Source organism: Hemitrygon akajei, chromosome 7, assembly GCF_048418815.1.
Source record: "Hemitrygon akajei chromosome 7, sHemAka1.3, whole genome shotgun sequence".
In the NCBI taxonomy this organism is placed as follows: domain Eukaryota; kingdom Metazoa; phylum Chordata; class Chondrichthyes; order Myliobatiformes; family Dasyatidae; genus Hemitrygon; species Hemitrygon akajei.
Window position 1 is genome coordinate 2,460,012 of NC_133130.1, and position 9,989 is coordinate 2,470,000.

Consider the following 9,989-nt stretch of genomic DNA (forward strand, 5'->3'; position numbering starts at 1 on the left):
TGAAGGCACTATTGATAAGATTGATGGGGACCTCCAAATTTAACGATCTAATGGAAATGGCTGGCATAATAAACTCGAATGACCCGAGAACTGATGGAGACGGGTTTGACAGAGTGAGGCAGAGAGTATGGCAGGCCCTCAGGAAGCTTTATCCACCCAAAGTAGACCCCAAAGCCTTAAAGGGGGATCCACTGGGAGACACTGAAGGTGGAGACTGGAGACTGAGCAAGAGGTGGAGAATAGCTTATTTATCACCACATTGTTCCGACATAGCATTTTGGATGCAATGCCTCCGCAAGTAAAATCCAAACTGGAGGAAGTGGTTGGGCTGATGTCAATGACCCCACAAGAATTTAGAGACCACGTAGTCCATGCGGTTGAGAAATACCGGAAAGACAAACGAAGGTTGGCTGAGCAGCAGGAAGAGGTGCAAAGAAAGTTAATACAAATGCAGCTCGAAGAACTCAAAAAGAAGGAAAAAGAGAAAAGCAAAAAGATGCTGCCAGCAACCACCGGTCCGAGTACAGCCATCGAACTGGACAAAGCACTGCTATATGGAGGAACTGATCATACTGTAAGACAAGGGCCGGAAAACCCCATGCCAATAATCAACGTCTTTGGAGGAGCATTCCCACAAATGCCCTACCAGGAACAGACTAAATTCAAACAGTCCAGACAGGACTGGAAGTCCCAAGGAGTGGGACAGAGGAGCTATGGGCAGAGGGGACCAGTGAGGAAATGGGGGGGAAAGAGAGAGGTAGAGAGATTGTGCTGAGGATGTAATCAGCCAGGTCACATGAGAAGAGATTGTCCGTTTACACCATGGCCTGTCACACACCAGCAGGAACCGATAAGAAGGGAACTAAAGTTTAGCCAAGGACCAGCCCCCACAGGCCCAAGCGGACCTGTGAACCCCTATGCGAGGTATTAGGGGTGCCCCGAGAACTCGAGTGGGAAGGGACATTACCCAATGATAACAAGGGAGGCAGATGAGGAACCCATTGTTCAGGTTATGTTAGAAGGGCAACTGACACCAATGATGATAGATACTGGAGCCACGTACAGTTGCGTACAGCCACAGTATGCCCTTCACCTTCCCATGTCAGGAAAGTTTATTAAGATGGTAGGGTTCTCGGGGAAAACACAGCTGACACAGTGCACGGCTCCAGTGCAGTTGAGAATGGGAAATAAAGGAATTGTTTCGCCGGTGCTAGTATTTAAAGGAACTCCGATTAATTTGTTAGGCAGAGATGCCTTATTGAACTGGAATTAAAATTAGAATGCACCAGAAATGGGCTGAGTGTGGAAAGAGCAGGGGCTCAATTGATAGTGCGAGAAGACAAGAAGGCTAATGTCTTTTGGATAGGAGACATCGCAGACCAGATTCAGGGAACCTGGGAAAAATGGAAAAAGGGCGTGCAGGCTATATTACCCAGGGCTGTAATGCCCAAATCTGAGCTACATTGTACAGTGATTTTTGACGAGACTCAGAACAGGGAGTTAGAGGAGAGATGGCACCAGGAGGCATGTACCCAACGGCACCTGGAAGGGGAGGCTGTGATAATTGGAAAGCAAGGGGCAGCTTTACAAGTTAAGTGGAACACCTTTTTAGAAAAATGGTACAGGATACCGGAGGCTGCGCCCCACGTAGCGTTGTTGGTAAACAAGGGATATCAGTCTAAAGACTTGGGACCCTTAGTTAAGAGTGCTGAAACCGTAACAGTGTGGAGGAAAATCACGCCAGAGGTGTGGATATCAGAAGACAACAATTGTATTAAAATAAAGGTAAGTGTAGATATGGTAGGGACAGTGAGAGAGGTCGAAATAACTCCCCAACCACACATGCCCTTGCTGGGAAAGGAAAGAGGCCAGCAGAAAGATAAAAGGTTAGATGAGTTGCCGTCTATTCTGTGGTCACAGCATGACACGGATGTAGGGAAAATAAAAACAGCTAGTCCGGTGGAAATAAGGCTGAAAAGGGGAGCAATTCCACCCAGGAGACCACAATACCCTCTAAGACCAGAAGCAGAAGAGGGAATAGCATCGACAGTGCAGGGGTTGCTTGAAATAGGAGTGCTTAAAAGAACAAACAGTCCATGCAATACCCCGTTGCTGCTGGTCTTAAAAACAGATAAATCTAAGTGGAGATTGGTGCACGATTTGCGAGCGGTAAATGATTTGGTAGAGGACTGGCCAGCGGTAGTCTCCAACCCACACACGCTTTTGACCAATGTTCCACCAGAAGCGAGTTACTTTTCAGTGATTGATTTGTGTTCGGCTTTCTTCAGCATTCCTCTAGCCGACCAGTGTCAGTATCTGTTTGCTTTTACTTACAGAGGTGCTCAGTATACCGATACCAGAATGCCGCAAGGGTTTAAACATTCACCACGTTTTTAATCAGGTGTTGAAGGCAGACCTAGAGGGCATACCATTGGAAAGTACATTGTTACAGTATGTGGATGACCTGTTGATTTGCTCCCACAGGAAGGAACAGTGTGAGCAGGACACTATAACTCTGTTAGAGAAGCTGGCGCACGGAGGACATAAAGTATCCAAAAAGAAACTGCAATTTTGCACGCAGCAAGTGGAATACTTAGGCAGGGTGATATCCAAGGGGGTGAAGGCGATAGCACCAGATCAGATTGAGGCAATAACTAAGGCCCCAAAACCCCAGACTGTAGGGCAGATGATGACATTTTTGGGAATGGCAGGGTACAGCTCAGATTGGATAGGAGAATATGCTGAGATTGTGGCACCTTTGAGAAAGATAATGAAAGAAGCAGGACATACCAATTTGAAGAACGGCTTACAGTGGAATGGAGAGGCGGAGATAGCTTTCAATACTATTAAGCAGGAATTGCAGTCAGCACCAGCATTAGCTTTGCCTGACTACGAGAAGGTTTTTCATTTGTATGTATCCAACCGACAGGAGGGTTATGTCACAGCGGTTCTAACACAAGAGACAGGCACAGGAAAAGCAAAGCAGCCGATTGCATACTACAGTACGAGACTAGATGAGGTGGCTCAGGGGTATCCACCCTGTTATCAGGGATTGGCGGCGCTGTACTATGCATATGGAAAGGCATCATCTGTAACCCTGGGCTATCCTGTGACTCTGTACACACACCACAAAGTAGCAGAATTGCTGGAAAGAGGGAAATTTGTGCTGACGCCAGCCAGGATAGCAGCGTATCAGATGCTATTGACATTTCCAGACATAACTATACAGAGATGCACTACCAGTAATATAGCCGATTTTGTCCCTTTGGGCTATGAAGGAGAACCCCATGATTGTGTAGGGAAGACAATGGCATTTGCCAAATTGAGAGCAGATTTACGGTCAGAACCACTAGAGGATGCAGATAAAAAGTTTCTGTTCGTAGATGGCTCTTGTTATAGGGATTATGATGGAAATCGTGCAGGGTTCTCAGTAGTGCAGCAGGATCAGTCGAGCTATAAGATTATTAGGATGGAGTCCTGTCCCTAACCGTGTTCCGCCCAACTAGCGGAAATCAAAGCCCTGACAACTGCGTATGAAATGATGGAAGGTGAGAAAGTAGACATCTATACTGATTCGGCATATGCCCATGGAGTATGCCATTTGTTTGGGGCAGTGTGGAAGCAGAGAGGTTTTAAAAAAAGCAGTGGAGATCCCATACACCATTGTCAGCGAATTCTAGACTTAATAAAAGCCATGATGAAACCTAAAGCATTGGCTATAGGAAAATGCCAGGCACATAAAAAGAGAAATGATGTAATAACAAAGGGAAATCAAGCTGCAGACGAGGCAGCTAGAAAAGCGTCTGGATGTACATCAGCTGTCATTGCCCCCCAGGTAAGCCTAGCTCCAGAACCTGTGGTAGAGGACCTAATTGAAATCCAAGGTAAGGCAACTTTGGCAGAACAGACAATGTGCAGAACCCGGAAGGCTTGTGGAGAATGGAAGACGGTTTGTTGGTAGCGCCCACCCCTCTACTGACGATTCTGATTTCAGAAGCGCATGGGATGGACCATTGTGCAAGGGGGAAGTGATAAGGGAAATAAAGAAGGATGGTTTTTGGTCACCTTATTTACAGGCTTCAGTGGACTTTGTCTTGTCACAGTGCGAGGTATGCACACAGAATGCAGGGTTCAGACATCAGTTATTTGACTGGTTAGAAAGTAGACTCGGAGGATGGGGAGCATGGCTGACTAAAATGGCAATAACTGTCAGTATTGAGTTGTTGAGCTGTGCGCTTGTGCTGTGCTGTTTTCTTCCTTGTCTCAAATCTCTTGTAGTGCGTGCTGCAACCAAACAAATTCCGATGCTCGTGGCAATTACTGAAGCAAGCTTAGTGGAGAAAGAAACACCGAAAATGTATCGTTACAGCCTACAACACCTGCAGGATGAACAAGAGCAAAACGACAGTGTGGGAGTAGATTGTAAGGGCTTTTGAGTCTTTTTCCCTGTCTCAGATACATAGGGACAGGTTTTTGGCTCAGCGGCCCAGGGTAACAGGGAGAGAATACTTTGAGGTCTTGGCGCAGAAAATTATAGTTTAACCCAAGATTTGGGAATAAGTGCTTGAGTTTATTGGGGCTTTTGTGCGCGGACTCTTAGTCTTCTTTCTTTCTCTGTGTGAGACCCTCAAAGGGGGGATATATTGGAGTATAAAGCAGGCTAGGCAGCATCTATAGGGAGAAGCGATGTCGACGTCTTGGCCCGAAACAGCGACATCGCTTCTCCCTATAGATGCTGACTGGCCTGCTGTGTTCCACCAGCATTTTGTGTGTGGTGTTGTTTGAATTTCCAGCATCTGCAGATTTCCTCGTGTATGCTCTTGGAGTATAAAAGTTGCATTGTTTGCTGTGTAACCAAAACTGTGTAGTCAGCTTTGAGCTTGCTATTTGCTATGCATATATCCAATTTAGCAGGAGAATGAAATCTTAAGAATGTAGAAGATAATGGGGTGTTAATGAGAGGTAGCTTAGAGATGTAGATTAGAACATGATTAAGTCAATGGGTAGAAACAATAGTGGCGGATGTACTTGTGATACGCAACCGATATGCTAATACAACTAAACCAGGAGATTGCTATAAAAAATGCTATGTCCGAGGATCGGTGGGCAATCAGCGACTAGCTCAATGACTGTCTCAGCTTTGATTTGCAAATTAAAGTTTAATACTTCTTGAAGAATCTTCTGCATCTCCTGATCGTTTGTGGGGCACAAGAAACCACGACACCCACAAGTGTCTCCATGCCAACATAGCGTTGCCTAGAACATGAACCCTATCCCTTACGTCATTGGAACGTCGGAAGAAACCCACATAGTCACGGGGAGAGCTTACAGACTCCTTAGAGACTGTGGCGGGGATTGAACCCCTATCAGTCATGGCAGGTATTGTAAAGCGGTTGTGCCAGTCACTGTAAATGGAACGCTTTTTATTCTGCTGCTCTTGCTTGTACTATTTCAATGTATTGAGGGGTATGGGGCGTCCAGGGAGGAGTAGCACCTCTGCAGAAGGGCCTTGTGTCCCTTCTGGGGCAGCTCACGCACCTTTGGGTCCCACCGGTCTTACCTGCAGCTCCAAGTAATTGTTTGCAGTGACCGCAGCCACACCCCACTACAGCACTGTGACAGACGGGCTAAACCAACTGTGCAGCGTAGGTTCACAAGGTTAATTCCCGGAATGGCGGGAGTGTCCTATGTTGAAAGATTGGAGCGACTGGGCTTGTATACACTGGAATTTAGAAGGATGAGAGGGGATCTGATTGAAACATATAAGATTATTAAGGGATTGGACACACTGGAGGCAGGAAGCATGTTCCCGCTGATGGGTGAGTCCAGAACTAGAGGCCACAGTTTAAGAATAAGGAGTAGGCCATTTAGAACTGAGATGCGGAAAAACTTTTTCACCCAGAGAGTGGTGGATATGTGGAATGCTCTGCCCCAGAAGGCAGTGGAGGCCAAGTCTCTGGATGCATTCAAGAGAGAGAGAGATAGAGCTCTTATAGATAGCGGGGGTCAAGGGATATGGGGAGAGGGCAGGAACGGGGTACTGATTGTGTATGACCAGCCATGATCACAGTGAATGGCGGTGCTGGCTAGAAGGGCCGAATGGCCCACTCCTGCACCTACTGTCTATTGTCTAGGTGGCTTTATACACCAGTGAGATAGGTGCACGGCTGAACTTTCAGCTCTGGTACACTGGCTGTCTGGGATCCAATGGCCTGGAGCATCTGTACAATGCTCCACGGGCATGAGAAGGCACGGAAGATGTCACTGCCCAGTTTGTGATGACCACTCAGGACTGGAATGGCTCTCTCACACAGGTGGTCTGTCACCTTTACACACAAAGCACCATCAACAACTTCAACTTGCTCTGATGTCACTGCGTCTCAGGACATGTGACAATAAGAAACCAATTTATCTTTACAAAGTTGTAAGGCACAGATAAGGTCAATGGTCAGATTTTTTTTCTCGGGGCAGGGGAGTCTAAAACTAGAGGTTTGGAACAGGTTTAAGGTGAGAGGGGAAAGATTTCAAAGAGCCCGAGGGGGATTTTTTTCACAATAAGGGTGATGCATTACAAGTTTGGAAAGGTTCAGGGGGACATGGACAAAATGTAAGGAAATTAGACCAACTTAGGTCAGTTGCTTGTATTATTCTATGATTTGTCAACATTTAAGAGAAAAACCCACACAAAACAAGAGGAATAAACATTTCAGGCTGAGACCCTTCATTAAGACAGCCTGAAATGTCAACTGTTTATTCATCTCCATAGCTGCTGACTGACCTGCTGAGTTCCTCCAGCATTTTGTGTGCGTTGCTCTGGATTTCTGGCACCTGCAGAATCTCTTGTCGGATAGGTACATGGATGGGAGAGGTGCGTAGGGCTCTGGTCCGGATGTGGGTCAATGGGACGGGGCAGGTTCATAGTCTGGCACAGAGAAAAAGGGCCGAGTGGCCGGTTTCTATGCTGTAGTGCTCTGTGACTCTATGGCTGCAGCTTTGCTAAATGTCTTGATGGGTGTGGCATGTGAGCTAGAGTCTTTTCAGATCAACTTTGTTTGTCATTCAGCCCTACATATGTACACTGCCAATCAAAACAACGTTCCTCTAACCCAACCTGCACAACGCAGTACATATAACTTACCCACACCCAAAAAGCAATTAGATAATAAGATGCATTGAGGACATCAAACGGTAAACAGTATAACACTATTGATGCTTCATACTGAATGTTGTATCTAAGAATCCAGTTTGCATCAGAATGTAGCTCCTAGCAGAACTCCCCCCCCCCCCCGATCTCCTACCCCCAACCTACTCCAATCGAGGAACCCACTGGGTGCAAATCTGCAATGCTACTCCATCACAAATTCCCCAATCACAGCATTCTCCCCCCTCCCCAGCTCCATGCACATTCAGACAGAGCCCGATTCTCTGCATTTTACTGTCTCGGACAAGGGGCTTAGGCACAACACAATAGTTTTTGCTGTTAGGCTCGGCCGGATAGAACTGGTGGTTCCACTGGTCTCGGGCACTTTGAAACTGGAGACAGAGAGAGAGAGAATGGGAGGGGGGGGGCAGTGAGAGACAGGGAGAAATGGATAGAAAGGAGACATAGAGTCAGAGACAAGAAATAGAGAGGATTGAGACAAAAACAGAGAGACAGAGAAAGAGAGAGGGAGACAGACAGGCGCAGAGAGAGGGAAATTCACTGACAGAGAAATTCAGTGTGTGTGTGAGATGAGAGATTCAGTGTGAGAGAGACAGAGATTGAGAGAGAGAGGTTCAGTGACAGAGAGGGAGAAATTCAGTGAGAGAAATCGAGAGACTGAAAGAGAGAGATTCAGAGAGAAAGGTTCAGTGACGGAGAAATTCAGTGAGAGAAATCGAGAGACTGACAGAGAGATTCAGAGAGAGAGGTTCAGTGACAGGGAGAAATTCAGTGAGAGAAATCGAGAGACTGACAGAGATTCAGAGAGAGAGGTTCAGTGACAGGGAGAAATTCAGTGAGAGAAATCGAGAGAGTGACAGAGAAAAATTCAGAGAGAGAGACTGACAAGAGATTCAGTGACAAAGGGAGAGACAGGCAGAGAGAAATTCAGTGAGAAAGAGACTGACAGAGAGAAATTCAGTGAGAGAAAGAGAGACTGAGAGAGAGAAAGAAATTCAGTGACAGAGAGAGACTGGCGTACTGACACAGAGAGAGAGAGACTGGCGTACTGACAGAGAGAGAGAGAGACTGGCATACTGACAGAGAGAGAGAGAGAGAGAGAGAGAGAGAGACTGGCGTACTGACACAGAGAGAGAGAGAGAGAGAGAGAGAGAGAGAGAGAGAGAGAGAGAGAGAGAGAGGCGTACTGACAGAGAGAGAGAGAGACTGGCGTACTGACAGAGAGAGAGCGAGAGAGAGAGAGAGACTGGCGTACTGACACAGAGCCAGTTGCTGTAAGAGAGTCCGGTCTGCTCGGGGACAGGCACCGGGGGAGGGAGGGAGGGAGGGAGAGAGAGGGAGGGAGAGGGAGAGAGAGAGGGGGAGAGGGAGAGGGAGGGGGAGAGGGAGGTGGAGAGGGGGAGAGAGAGAGGGGGAGAGGGAGAGGGAGAGGGAGAAATTCAGTGACACAGAGCCAGTTGCTGTAAGAGAGAATTCAGTGACACAGAGCCAGTTGCTGTAAGAGAGTCCGGTCTGCTCGGGGACAGGCAACGGCCCTCACACTGACAGAGAGAGAAATTCAGTGAGAGAGAGAGGGAGAAATTCAGTGAGAGAGAGACTGTGACAGAGAGAGAGAGAAATTCAATGAGAGAGAGAGGGAGAAATTCAGTGAGAGAAAGAGAGACTGACACAGAGAGAGAGAAATTCAATGAGAGAGAGGGAGAAATTCAGTGAGAGAAAGAGAGACTGACACACAGAGAGAGAAATTCAATGAGAGGGAGAAATTCAGTGAGAGAAAGAGAGACTGTGACACAGAGAGAGAAATTCAATGTGAGAGAGAGAGAAATTCAGTGAGAGAAAGAGACTGTGACAAAGAGAGAGGGAGAAATTCAGTGAGAGAAAGAGAGACTGTGACAGAGAGAGAGAAATTCAATGAGAGAGAGAGGGAGAAATTCAGTGAGAGAAAGAGAGACTGTGACAGAGAGAGAGAGAAATTCAATGAGAGGGAGAAATTCAGTGAGAGAAAGAGAGACTGTGACAGAGAGAGAGAAATTCAATGAGAGAGAGGGAGAAATTCAGTGAGAGAAAGAGAGACTGAGAGAGAGAGAGGGAGAAATTCAGTGAGAGAAAGAGAGACTGTGACAGAGAGAGAGAGGGAGAAATTCACTGACACAGAGAGAGAAATTCAATGAGAGAGAGGGAGAAATTCAGTGAGAGAAAGAGAGACTGACAGAGAGAGAGAGGGAGAAATTCAGTGAGAGAAAGAGAGACTGTGACAGAGAGAGAGGGAGAAATTCACTGACACAGAGAGAGAGAGAGAGAAATTCAATGAGAGAGAGAGGGAGAAATTCAGTGAGAGAAAGAGACTGTGACAGAGAGAGAGAAATTCAATATGAGAGAGAGAGAGGGAGAAATTCAATGAGAGAGAGAGAGAGAGAGAGAGGGAGAAATTCAATGAGAGAGAGGGAGAAATTCAGTGAGAGAAAGAGAGACTGTGACAGAGAGACAGAGAAATTCAATGAGAGAGAGGGAGAAATTCAGTGAGAGAAAGAGAGACTGTGACAGAGAGAGAGAAATTCAATGAGAGAGAGAGAGAGAGAGGGAGAAATTCAATGAGAGAGAGAGAGAGAGAGAGGGAGAAATTCAATGAGAGAGAGAGGGAGAAATTCAATGAGAGAGAGAGGGGGAGAGAGAGGGGGAGGGAGGGGGGAGGGGGAGAGGGAGAGAGGGAGGGGGAGAGGGAGAGGGAGGGGGAGAGGGAGAGAGAGAGGGAGAAATTCACTGACACACAGCCAGTTGCTGTAAGAGAGTTCGGTCTGCTCGGGGACAGGCACTGGCCCTCACACAC